At 47.6% G+C, this 14,332-nt stretch overlaps 1 long non-coding RNA gene across 1 annotated transcript; it reads left to right on the forward strand.

Moving 5' to 3' along the window:
* The first annotated feature begins 12,589 nt into the window (after positions 1-12,589).
* On the forward strand, positions 12,590-13,345 carry LOC144767889 (uncharacterized). Its single transcript, XR_013598373.1, has 3 exons — positions 12,590-12,911; positions 13,017-13,130; positions 13,248-13,345. It is a non-coding gene; the product is annotated as an uncharacterized LOC144767889 (long non-coding RNA).
* The last annotated feature ends 987 nt before the right edge of the window (positions 13,346-14,332 follow it).

The following is a 14,332-nucleotide window of genomic DNA, read 5'->3' on the forward strand; positions in this document are numbered from 1 at the left end:
CCCCTTTTCAAAAACACCATTTGACCTTCTTGCGCAAGGGGTCATTTGGCTGAAAGCCCCGTAGGACCTATCCGTGAAAAACTCTTGCTTACTACACTGCTGAGTGAGCCCACAGTATTTCACAAATTTCCTTTAAAATGTCAATTTCTGACTAATTGTGAATACGTTCACCCCATGGTATCTTGGCACTAAATTCCACGGTTATTGTTACCCAACTCAATTTTACTTACTTCGTCGACCACTCTGGCCCTCATGCTAGAACACAAACACTAGCTGTCCAGTAACGTGACAATAACGTGTCCACAATGAGATTACACAAGTCAAAGGCTTTATTGCATCAGCTGGACCAAGAGTTGGAGTCCGAGCAGAATGGTCGTAGCGTGGGACATTGGGAGGGCAACCTGCCTAACCCCTGGTGGCACAGGGACCTTGTTGGCCACCCAGCGAAGTGTTTGCTCAATGCAATAAATACAAATACAAGCCCTACTCCACCTGCATTGTCACTTTAGTCAAACAGCACCAAGGATGTATGCCTTGGCCTATGTCTGCAAAAGTCACCCAACAGCACAAGTTGGCCCTCATAAACCTAGTGTCCTGGCCCCAGCTTTGAAAACGTGTCCACGTTTCATCGTAAATATTGTCCCCTCTACGGGACAGGAACAACATTCTCCTAGGGGCAGTTTAATTGTCCAATTCACTGTAACTGCGTGAGGCCCAATGCCCCCTGCAGCACTGCTAAAAGTTTTTTGGAGGATCTGCTTTCTCATGTCCCCGCCGCACGCTGAGGTCTGAAAATAGTTATAGTAGCCACAGTGCCACCGAGGGGCCTTAGCACCTTCCAGCACCATCGCAGAGCATACTCTGTTCACTGCAGACTATTCTACCAGCACCACACTGCTGGCAATTTTATTTATTTATTTATTTTATTTAAAGAGTTTTATATAGCGCTGGCTAGACCCGAAGGTATTAGAGCGCTTTACATGAGAATCAACAATGTAACAGAGAAAGTTCAACTATTACACAATACATCAAAAAAATAGGAAATACAATTAGGGGAGGAGAGACAGGAGAGAGAAAAGTAGCGAAGGGGGTATGGGAGGTGAGAGGGAGGATAAGGGAAGAGACAATAAGGAGAGACGAAAAGAAGTCTGTCTAAAGACCGACTGGGTAGGTGACGACCAAGGATGGAATCCACGGCTCATCTCCTCTATAGCTAAACTAAGTAGCTCCATCGGGCATCAGACAAAATAGTTCAGTCTCAATACATTGAGAGAGGAGGGAAGGAGAGACATGCGGAAGGGAGGGAGGATGCGGGAGGAGACGACAGGGGAGACGAAAGAAAGTGCGACAATGTGGTTCAAGAATATACCAGAAAAAGATCAACAAGTAAACATTATATCAAACAATCAGCAATACATAAGGAGAAGAGAGAAAGGAGAGAGAAAGTAGTGGGGGGTAGGGTAGGAGAGAAAGTGAGGATAAGGGAAGAGACAACTGTAGAGACGAAAGGAAGTCTGTCTAAAGACCGACTAGGTAGGTGACGACCAAGGAGGGAATCCACGGCTCATCTCCCCTATAGCTAAACCAAGTAGCTCCATCGGGCATCAGACAAAATAGTTTGGTCTCAAGTAGCAGGGGAAGAGGTTCACAGAAAAACAGGGTGGGGACAAAGGGCAAGGGCATGTGAGGGCAGAGGACAGAAGCTGGAAAGAGTAGGAGCGGAGAGGGGGATGGTTGGGGGAAGGGAAGGGAGAGGGGGAAGATAAGGTCAGGAGAGACGCAGGAGCTTTAGCCCGAAGTCCGGCTGGGTAGGTGATAGGCAATGCTGACATCTACACCGGAAGTGGCCATGCTCACACCAACCAATATCAAATCATAACAAGGAAGCAATATAAAGAATATTAAATTTTTTTAGTGAAAACACTATCATAAAAGTAGATCTGCACAGTTTATTAACATACACTATATTTTGTTAAAAAATCAGTGAATGTATTGTCTATGATTTGGTTTTTGTATATGTATATAGGAGATAGCAATTATCGTTATGCTGTAATAGAATGTATTGTTTGTCTAGTGTAACATGGAAGCAATGTTATTTTATGTTTTAGGGATGTAGGAATCTGTATACATTATGTTTTTTATAAAAAAAAGTAAAGATAATATTATATGTAACTAAGATTGGGTTTGTTTGAATTTCAGAACCATTGGGAAACATTTATTATAATTGTCCTGATGAAGGTGGTCAAACATTAAACACACCGCCGAAACGCGTCGATGCACAAGGAGTAATACTGGAAAAACAAATTAAGGAAAATTCTGAATTCTTGTTGGAATTTAGCCCTTTACCTGTACCTCCTTTTTTATAGGAATGTTGGATTTATTTCTTTTATAGTGTTCCGTCTTGTATATGTTTCCCATTTTTAACAAAATATAGTGTATGTTAATAAACTGTGCAGATCTACTTTTATGATAGTGTTTTCACAAAAAAAAATTAATATTCTTTATATTGCTTCCTTGTTATGATTTGATATTGGTGAGTGTATATGTGTATGTCTGTAAGAATCTGTTTTTCTTCGGTAATTCGCCCAAAGGGAATTATATTTTGACTTGTGTCAATTGTGGAACCCTATGCCTTTGGTTCTGGGGTCCCTCTCTCTTTTACTAGAGACATGCTCACACCAAACCTGGTTAACATAGGATGTCAAATATCTGCACTATTTAAGGTACTGCATACCCTTGAAACCAGGGCTCCCCTTTTGTTGCTGACTTTTGACCAGGTGCTTGAGGGAGATTTTAATGCTAAATTTGGTCAACCCATCCTACTTCACAATCCTTTTGAGAGGAAAGTGCAATATAGCCCCTCTGACGGGGCTGACATAAGAGGACTGTGGCTGATAAGTGCTGTTGCACCCACTGATCTAATAGACTTTGGGTACTTTAATTGGGCAAGGTTTTAGCAACAAACCAACTGTCATAGGATTCAGAAAGTAAACCATCATTGATTTTATATTCTTATCAAGGTAAATGGGGAAACAGGTCAAATCAGGCAAAGTCATGCCTACCAAGCCTGCGTCAGTGGCGTGACGCGATCTAACAGTGCCTGCACAACTACAAACTTAGGCACTCCTATGAGTGCGACAACTCAGACTGCTCGAGGGAAGTTGAGTCATTTGCCCCCGCTTCACAGGATGCTTGGGCCTTCTGCCAGACTCGAAGGATGATTTTGGAGCAGGCACTACTTGTCTCCAATGCACATTGAACAACTAACAACTGTTGTGCTCATTTTAAACCACACAAACAGCGCCACCATGTGGCAGCGGCCACAAGCGCAAAACAACAGTGGTAGTTCGGGCTGGACTGTTCCCATGAGGCACAGTGTCAAGGCTGATTTGCATATGGCCATGTCTGACCTGGGGTGGCATGGTGAGCAAAAAAACGATGGATTTAGGCCCAGATCTCTGTACTGGGGTGAATGTATGACATTGTTCTGCATTCTGTCCATCAACTGTTGTTTTTGCATTTGTCACCCCGAGTGGGATGGGTATGCTCAGACGTGAGTCCCGTGCTCTCCAAACCACTGGAGTGAAGCTATCCTGGCTGAAGTCGGCTGATAGCCAGAAACCGGTCCTTGGATGCTTGATTCCGGTCCAGGAAAGACATGGCATGGCAGTTCGGGCTGGGCTGTTCCCATGAGGCACAGGGTCAAGGCTGATTTGCATATGGCCATGTCTGAACTGGGGTGGTGTGGAGTGCAAAAAAAACCCGATGGATTTAGGCCCAGATCTCTGTACTGGGGTGAATGTATGACATTGTACTACATTCTGTCCATCAATTGTTATTTTTGCATTTGTCACCTGGAGTGGGATGGGTATGCTCAGACGTGAGTCCCGTGCTCTCCACACCACTGGAGTGAAGCTATCCTGGCTGAAGTCGGCTGATAGCCAGAAACCGGTCCTTGGATGCTTGATTCCGGTCTGGGAAAGACATGGCTTGGCAGTTCGGGCTGGACTGTTCCCATGAGGCACAGGGTCAAGGCTGTATTGCATATGGCCATGTCTGAACTGGGGTGGTGTGGAGTGCAAAAAAACGATGGATTTAGGCCCAGATCTCTGTACTGGGGTGAATGTATGACATTGTACTACATTCTGTCCATCAACTGTGTTTTTTGCAATTTTCACCCCGAGTGGGCTGGGTATGCTCAGACGTGAGTCCCAGGCTTTCCACACCACTGGAGTCAAGCTATCCAGGCTGATGAAGGCTGATAGCCAGAAACCGGTCCTTGGATGCTTGATTCCGGTCCAGGAAAGACATGGCATGGCAGTTCGGGCTGGACTGTTCCCATGAGGCACAGGGTCAGAGCTGATTTGCATATGGCCAGTGTCTAACCCAGGGTGGCGTGGAGTGCAAAAAACCGATGGATTTAGGCCCAGATCCTTGTACTGGGATGAATGTATGACATTGTTCTACATTCTGTCCATCAACTGTGTTTTTTGCAATTTTCACCCCGAGTGTGCTGGGGATGCTCAGACGTGAGTCCCAGGCTCTCCACACCACTGGAGTCAAGCTATCCAGGCTGATGAAGGCTGATAGCCAGAAACCGGTCCTTGGATGCTTGATTCCGGTCTGGGAAAGACATGGCTTGGTAGTTCGGACTGGACTGTTCCCATGAGGCACAGGGTCAGAGCTGATTTGCATATAGCCAGTGTCTAACCCAGGGTGGTGTGGAGTGCAAAAAAACGATGGATTTAGGCCCAGATCTTTGTACTGGGGTGAATGTATGACATTGTTCTACATTCTGTCCATCAACTGTGTTTTTTGCAATTTTCACCCCGAGTGTGCTGGGGATGCTCAGACGTGAGTCCCAGGCTCTCCACACCACTGGAGTCAAGCTATCCAGGCTGATGAAGGCTGATAGCCAGAAACCGGTCCTTGGATGCTTGATTCCGGTCTGGGAAAGACATGGCATGGCAGTTCGGGCTGGACTGTTCCCATGAGGCACAGGGTCAAGGCTGATTTGCATATTGCCATGTCTGAACTGGGGTGGTGTGGAGTGCATAAAAACTATGGATTTTGGCCCAGATCTCTGTACTGGGGTGAATGTATGACATTGTACTACATTCTGTCCATCAATTGTTATTTTTGCATTTGTCACCTGGAGTGGGATGGGTATGCTCAGACGTGAGTCCCGTGCTCTCCACACCACTGGAGTGAAGCTATCCTGGCTGAAGTCGGCTGATAGCCAGAAACCGGTCCTTGGATGCTTGATTCCGGTCTGGGAAAGACATGGCATGGCAGTTCGGGCTGGACTGTTCCCATGAGGCACAGGGTCAAGGCTGATTTACATATGGCCATGTCTGAACTGGGGTGGTGTGGAGTGCAAAAAAACAATAGATTTAGGCCCAGATCTTTGTACTGGGGTGAATGTAAGACATTGTTCTGCATTCTGTCCATCAACTGTTGTTTTCCAGCGGCCACAAGCGCCAGCGTCCAAGGTCAAGCACCAGAAACCACCGGCTTAAACCAAGCGGTGCAAAAATACCGGCGTGGCAAACGCAGACCCCCTCTATCCGATGGCCACAAAGAGCAGCACCGTGCTCCCGCGCCTAAGTGCTTGGCACTGGACTAGGGCAAAGGTCAATAGTCAACACGTTGAAGCAAGACCACACAGTCCCCCTGTATTCCACAGCGTGCCCCAAGGTCAATACTGTCGGCAGGTTTGCTCCTCATCATGAAAATACAATCCACTCAATGCGCCTGGTTCAGCACACACTCAAGGCACAAAGCGGGAGCCTCACACTTGGTGAACACCAGTAAAGTCCCTTCCTGAGTGGAAGCGAACTGTGCAATAGTATTCCAAGTCCTCAAGGGTCAACTGCCTCGCCCGACCCCAGAGCCCCTCCCCCGGCACCGCACGACACTCAACATGGCGCCCAGGGCACAAGTCCTAAAAAAAGAAGTGGGGGGACGCTGACGTCCATGATAGGTGGCGTGCACCATCTGACCCATTGCCCCCCCTCGCTCACCCCTTAGATGGGATTGCCTCAGAGAAGCCAGCGTGTGAGCAGAGTTCTGAATAAGCTCCGATCTTGCCGCAGAGAGGCCAAAGAGTGAATGTGTGGCTCTATTTGCTCCAGTAATCGAGCTCCTGGTAAAATAAGTGGGGGGACGCCGTTCACCCGCGTGGTACGCCGACTCGAGCCCTGAATTGGCACCAGACCAGAAAGACGCGGGGGCGATGAAGTGCAGCACCTCCCTGCAAGAGCCCTGTTGCACCAGGCCGGTGAGCCCTGGCCAGGCGGAGGCAGCAGCGCCAACAAAACTACCCCTTGGACAGCACCCGAAGCCATCGCTGCCTTCCGCAACCCCGAGCCCGGAGATACCTGGGCCAGTGGCACGGCGCTCTGCCCACCGAGCAAGGAAGGCAGGAGGAGCGCACGCACACCCCCTCTGAGACTCGCTTATCCAGAATACGTGTCCGGAAACACAGGGGGCCAAACCGGGGCCACCCACCAAACTGTGTGCCCGTGCAGCTGAGAGCACCGCACAGCAGTCCGCACAATGCTGCATGGCACAATGGGGAAGAGGAGAGAGGGACGGACAGGAACCACAATGTCTGTCTTCCAACTGAGTCCACCGGAGACATCCAACCCCACACAAGAAAAGCGCAGGGCATGGGGAGGTAGGTGTCCCTCCCAGGGTCAGAGCGCTGAGCGGCCGACCCCTCCCTGCCAATCCTCCCTGCTCATGCCCCTTGAGGCAAACACACACAGAGATGGACTCGAACCTGCGCCCCAAGGACACCTGTTATTGGACTGCTGTCCTCCAATCTACGAACTGATCAACGGTAGAATAGCCTGACTAAACCGCCCCCTCCCCATTGGCGGCGCAACTCGCCCCGGCCAAAAACAGTTCCTGGGAGTTATGCCAGTTCATCCGCAAATGGCTGTCCAGTGACTGCGCGCAGATGTCCATGCACGATGGTCCTGCCCAGGCGGGAAACATCCTTTACCACGCAACTTTTACCACGCAGTGCTTTTACAACGCAAGTTTTACAACGAAAACCATTACAACGCATTGCACTGGGGGCGCTCTAGGATAAGTAATAGTTTAATTTTACTATCCAACACCTTCCCTACTATCCACGGGGACTGGAGTTGGAATAGTAAATTAAACTACTCACTATCCAGCACCCCCCAAAGCAATGCGTTGTAATGGCTTGCGTTGTAAAACTTGCGTTGTAACAGCATGCGTTGTAACAACGTACATCCGCCCAGGCCCCACACCGTGGCGCCCAGCATGACCCATGAGGGGACTTTGGGGGTGTTCTGGGGGCTCTAAATAACAAAAGCCCACACCCCCAGCCATGCCGCAGCTCGCTAGCGCGTCAGCATTCCCTCGTGCACGCAACAATGGGCAGGGCAGGGGGAATACGGGAAATGCATTTTGGCACGCCCCGAAACCACATATAATGCTTGCTTCAAAAGTTACCTGATGGAACTCCTTTCCATGAAATGATAGTACGAAAGTTGCCTTTCCAAAGAACTAGCTGCACATAACGAAGTTAGAAATTAAGTGGTTTGCCCAGAATCACAGGTTACTCGGCCCACCCAAGACTCAAACCTGGTTCCCCTCCTCCAAAGTCGTCACCTCAACTGTGAAGCCATAGCCTCTCCCCTGCGATGCCTACATTCTGATTTCATACAATCAGTAACCTTGTTTCAAAACAAGAGTCAGAGAAACAGAAGGCCTGCGGGGGAGAAAATTGGTACGGGAGATCAAGGGAACGTATCTGCTTTGCAGCCTGGGAAGTCGAGGGAATGATGAAAGGTGGTGCATGTCCCCTATTTCATGGTCCTTGACCGAGCCCCGGTGGTCACAAGTGGCACTCCCCAGGGCAGCCATAGGCACCAGTGCCACTTGCGGCCACCGGTGGGGGGGGGGGGGAAGAGGGGGAGTTGGCATGGTTGACTCACTGTTGTAAACTTATTGTGTTACTTTCCGGATGTTTCCTCTACGAAGCGCCATCATTGATTCTTCTTCTTCTCAAGTATCCTCCTCTCTTCCCAGTCCTAAAATTCCAAGGTATCGTAAAACACCTGTTTATTTAAATGATTATATTTGCAACTAATGTTTAATATCCTGTTTTTGTAAAGAAGGGAGATGTGTTGTAAACTTATTGTGTTACTTTCCTGATGTTTCCTCTTTGATCCTTTCTCCTCTCTATGCTCTACTTGTATTCTAGAATTGTTATCTTGGCTTGGATGACTTGGGTTCTGCTGTGACAGTTGGCAGACTGGTCAGCAGGCGTAGAGTCCACATCCTGCTGTGCTCTTCATTAAATCTCTTATACTACAACAACTGGTCTGGAGATTTACTTACCACACTCACCGGCAACCTCCTCAGTGAAAACACGCACAACAAGAGACGACGAGTCAAGATGGCGTGCCCGGCACAACAGAGGATGCCAGGGTGGCCGGGGAGGAATAAATACCCTCCCCACCTCCTCGGCGCGCCTGAGGCAAGGGGGACTACTCCCTGGGTCCCGGCATTAGAGGGGGTGGGTTAGTGCCACCCTTTCAAGGCCCCCCCTGCGTGGGCCGCGTGCTGCCGCATATCTTTCCTTGCGACACTGCAATGGGGGGGAAGAAGTGCCCACCACTTTTTGTGTTGATGCATGAAGTCTTCCTGTGTGGTGATGGCAGAGACGATCTGCCACAGCCAGGACCTCCAGAGGATCGCTGCCAAAATGAAATGATCCAACCATGCAGGTGAGGTGAACAGGAAGCGGTTTAATGGTAATTGCGGGTCCCAGCATATTCAGACAGGAAGGGCAACTGCCTTTACAAATGTGTATGTGTCTTGTAAAGCGCACTGCTGCACTGAGGCGTCGCAAACTGGAACAAACGCTCGGACGGAAGGAACACTACACACATGTTCTACTGTCTGTTTATTTATTTAATGCCTTTTTATATAGCGCTGACTTTACCCGAAGGTGTCAGAGCGCTTTACAATAGAACCAGTTATGTTACACGAGAGAAATGTTACAAAATAGAACATTACAAAAATAGACAGGAGACTAGAAGAGGTAGGATGAAATCAGATAAGATAAGGCAACAACACAATATCAAACACAGCAAGCAAGGGAGAGGAATGTTCAAGAAAATATTACAAATTGATAATGATGAACGAACATTTTAGAGGGGTCTGAAAATGAAGGTATTAGTTCTGAAAGTGTCTTCGGAAGAGAAGAGATTTGAGATCAGCTTTGAAGATCCGGATGGAGGTGGTGCCACGGAGCAATGGCGGAAGCGAGTTCCAGATTCTTTTACAGGACCGGAGGCTTCGGATTATGCTTACTCTCTCTTTACTGCACAAAACAGCAGCCAATACATTTTTTTTTTACAACAACAGTAACATTCCCAGAATGCTTAGCATGCCTTCCATAACAACCATAGAGACTTGCCCTATATAAGTCTCTTGCCCAGCGAGCACTTCCTCTTTCTTTGCTGCTCGCAGCCAAAGAGAAGTGCTTCTTTGTTCTGTCTGATCATAGGTTGCTACTTATGCTTGGTGTATTTTAATGTTAATTTGAACTCTGGTGAAGGTCCACGCTACTGCGCTGCTGTTTCGCGCTGCCTTGCAGCTGGTGAACTGACCTCGTGTGAGGAACGCTTCAGGGTGTTTAACTTCCCCGTGCTGTCCTGCCCTCGAGCGGTGGCGCGGCGAGGTCAGCACGAGAATCTCTGTCCCCGCGCGCCTCTGCCCGACGGTGGTTTTCCCCATTTCTCCGGTCCCGGTCCCTTCTGTACTTGCCGTGCCTCCCCTCATTCAGGCCCGCATTGCTGGGTGCACGCAGCCCATTTGGGCTCCTTTTGGGCTGCGTGCAGCCCAAGCCCTGATTTTTTTTCCTCGCGCTCGTTTTTCAAACAAGCTTCAGGGTGACAAGTAGCTTAGGTGAAAGGTTGTCCTACGGTCCCATTGCTGACGCCTTCCAAGGGCTGGTTATAATATTGGAGTCAGGCCAAAGCTGTGTGCAAGCTTTTAAAATTATATTTGGCTGGTGACTGTCCACAGCTTTGCTGAGGAGCACTTTTCTGATTTTCCCATATTCCTGCACATAGGGTGGCTCCCCCTTGATTAATCCCTTTGGGATTGCTTGGATTGGTTCAAGCTTTCTATATGTCTGGCACTGCCTTTTCAATCGCACGATGGAAGACTGGGCCTACTGCTAGGAAGATCAATACGGGTACTACGAGGAGGCGCAAGTTACGCCTCTGGAGGACAACCTAGTGGATGTGTTGGACGCATCTGTACAGCAGTCTGTAAGTAGGGCAGTTGAGGTGGCGGTCCCCAAAATGGTGAACAAGGCGCTGGCTGTCACTCTAAGACCGATTACAGCGCAACTGGAGCAATTTGCGAAGAGGCATGGCATGCTACCTGAGACTTCCCCAGCCTCTTCTGATGCTACCTCTGCTGCAACCTCTGCTAACACCTCTTCTTAGTATTGGCCTCACGCTCCGACTTTGACTAAGTTGCCCCCTCCGCCCGCTAGTGACCACCAATACGCGGAGGCGGGCCCTAGTCAATCGTCTTCCACCATGGTGTATACCACCACAGACACGGACACTGACACAGACTCCACGAGTAAGACTGCTTCACCCAAGAAGAAGAAAGCCAAGAAGCGCTCCGGGTGTTCCCAGGTAGCGCCAGCGTACCAATATACATCATCTTTTGATTTCAACCCGGTGGACAATGTCCACCCACGTTCCTCCGATTGGGCCCCTCCCCCTGAGGTTGCCGGCTACCTCCAGCAGAACCTCAGGCGTAGCTTTGACAGGGAAGTCAGGAGCAGGCTACGCTCAGAGTCTTCTCGCCCGGATGTCCCAAACAGGGTGGCGGAGACGACGGAGATAGATCCGAACATGCTGTTGTTACTTAAGAAATTTGCCAAAGACCCGAAGAAGGGGATCGACAGAGCTTGCCGCGGGTGCTAATATAAGGTCTTGGACACCGTTGGTCCGCTGGCAAAGATCCTGGAATTGGCTTTGGTTGCCAAGGAAACGGGTGCGCTCATAGACCCCGACATCCTGGAGGGATGGGCTCAACGCGCCAATTGTTTCGTAGGGAATGCCAACAGTGCTATTTCATCGTAGCGTAGGAAGTCCTTACTCATGAGGATGGACAGCAACTTTACGGAGCTGGCATCTGCCGAGCCGAGCCCTTTGGCTGAGGGTTTGCTGTTCGGGGACAAGTTCGTGAAGGACGTCTCCAAGTACGTGAGGACCTTTACTTCACTTGATGAGGACCTTTACTTCACTTGATAAGGCCCAAACCAATCTTCGGAAGGTTTACCAGTCTGGCCTTTTTGGAAGGGCCGGGCGAAGCAGGGGCCGCTCGCCAGGCCGTCCTTATCCCCAGGGCCCACCGAGAGGTGGATATGGCAGAGGCAGAGGGGACTTTCAGGACACCACCAGAGGCGGAACCTTCTACCCCTCCAGGCGCCAATTCAAAGGCAGATTTCGTCGTGGCGGCCAAATGGGGTACCTTCCAGCCACAGCTTACTACAGGTGAGTCCAACACCTTTGTTCTCTTATCCTCTGGGCGGTCGCATCTGGCACTTTCTACACAATTGGTCTCAAATTACACAGGATTCTTGGGTTATGCAGACAGGGGTGGGTTTCCACATAGAGTTTTATCAAAACCCAGTGCAGGACACTCCTCCCCCTCCCCTGTATTTTTCCCAACTAGACATGACTTTTATAGATCAAGAGATAGAACAATTGCTGCAAAAGCACGCTGTAGCCTACTGCGAAGGCAAACCAGGTGGTTTCTGCAGCAACGTCTTCTTGGTCCAGAAAAGAGGCGGCGGCTATCGCTTAGTTCTCAATCTGAAAGGGTTCAACGGCTTCGTCCTCTACAGGCATTTGAAGATGGAGGTTTTGTTTCTAGAAATTTAAGCAGATATTTGGAGCTTGTATATGTTATACATATATTATCTCTCCCGCATAACTGCTGGTATTTTCGATCTGTCTAATTGTTTATTTGTAAATATTCCGATTTCGATTTTTATGAAATTATACCAATTATTCTTTTGGGACCTTTTTATTGACTACTATTTATGCCTCACGAAGGAAAATTCTTCATAACTAGACTCGTGCTATTTAGTTCGTTATTCGCAAGGGGCCATAGCCAGGGTGATTAAAAAGAGTGTGTCTCGTGGGCGCCATCTTAGAGTATGTCATTTACTTTGCAAGGTGGCTATTGAGAGGTAAAAAAACGTTTTATTTGTGGGAATTTGAGCCGATATTTGGAGCTTATGTGTATATATTTTGCATGTGTTATCTCTCCCGCATACCTACTGATGAAGTTATCTGCTTAAATTTCTAGAAACAAAACGTTTTCGCACCATTCAGAGGTAAAGTTTACAGCTCAAAGATGGAGGCTCCGCGCACAAATTAATGCATCATGGTGAGTATAAGCGGAGAGACACAGCGAGCTCGCGAGATTACGCCAGACAATCAGGTGGTGGCCGTTTGTGGCGCCAAAACCTAAACTTAAAAAGGATGCCGGTGTAAGCGAGCATAGCGGAATCACCAGGCATGATGGCAGGACCCGACTTCACGTCATCTTTCAAGTAGACAAGGTAAGACCATAGGGGACCCCTATTAGAACGAGTCCATAACGCTAAGAAAGGTTAAAGCGTATTTAAAGTGGAACTAATGGGAGGACATAATGTTTTATGCCCTTAGAAAATATTGCAAAAGGCACAGAAGAATTTCTCTGGGAGCCGGGATCAATACAGATGCCAAAAAGTAAAAGCTTAAAATTGAGATCGGTGTAAGCACCCGTAGCGGAGCCATCTAGCCTGACTGCAGGACCTAGTACCACAACGTGGTCTGCCATTACACAAGGTAAGACGTAAGGGGAGCCCTTACGTAGCAAGTTAAAAGCGTAATAATAGATGCGTATTCTATCATAGCATAATTAATGGGAGGAATTAATCTTTATGCCCACAGCAGACATCATAAAACTTTACGAGGAATCTACCAGAAGCCAGCCTTGGCATATGTGTCAAGACAATACATAGAAGTAAGGACCCCACATGGAGTGCTGCCATTGCATCCCCTAAGGTATGGAGAGGCTCTCAGTTAATAACTCAGAATTAGAAAGTATTTAAGAACAAGAGGAGTTGCTTTACAGCGTCAGTTTAATTACATAAGTGCCTTTATCCTCCCCTGTATACTTAGCATCGTTGAACTCGAGAGAGGCAACCTACTAGTGACGGTAGTCTACCGGTGAAGCCCCACAAGACAACATTGGAGAATGAAAGATATCTAGTACCAAGGTATATCGCTATCCAGTGTTGTGTCTATAATGATTACATCTTTTAAATATAGACCACTAACACCGACATTTATATCATCTTTCCCTAGACAACCTTTCAATAACCTGACAAATAAGAGAAGTCAAAAACCTATTGAATTAGGAACGGAATGTCACAGCGCCTAAGTCCTTAATCCAGGTAGTACGTTGTAGCACAATATTATGTGGCTTAAGCACCTTACACACTAGGCATCTAGAGGGTAATAAATATAACTTTTTCCACTAGGCTAAGTCAAAACCGAATAGCGTGCAAGTTGAATCTCGCTCCAATTTGATCGTAATGAGAGCCTGAGAACCCATCTCTATAATACAGGTATAGCATATTCATCCTTAACGTTACCAATGAAGTAAGCCTCTGTGTCTCGGTAATTATTAGTTCGGAACCATAAGATTTAGACTTCCCATGCCTGCTCTCCTTACCTTGCTAACTCACAGCATTAGACCATTATTACCTCACCTGCTCTATTCAACTGCGTGATTTTCATATAAATTGCCCTTCAATCTGTTTCACATATCCAACATTAATTCTTGGTTATTCAGCCCGTATACGATCTATAATCTCAGCTCCCATCTGCAAGCATTAAAAACATGTAAAATCATGGTATGTAAATAACTGTTGTAAATATTGTACATATATGAAATTGTGGTTTTAAGGATTCACAGATGAGAAAATAGTAAAAGCTTTATTTTTGTATGTATAGTTTTAGAGGTGGTTACACACTAATGTATGAAGTTTAATCCAGCCCAGTAAGTAAAGACCCCTGATCAGTAGGAGACCATTAGACGTCATAAGTGACATAGAGATAAAAATGAAAAAAAGTATATGTTAGACGTTGTTTGTGTTTTGTAAGTTTATATTTGATTCACTAAACTAATATTTTTCATAATTGTAGAATGAAGTTCATGCAGTATTCAAAAATACAGATTTCCTGAGGAAGGCTACAAGCCG

The sequence above is a fragment of the Lissotriton helveticus genome, chromosome 7 (assembly GCF_964261635.1).
Source record: "Lissotriton helveticus chromosome 7, aLisHel1.1, whole genome shotgun sequence".
Classification (NCBI taxonomy): Eukaryota; Metazoa; Chordata; class Amphibia; order Caudata; family Salamandridae; genus Lissotriton; species Lissotriton helveticus.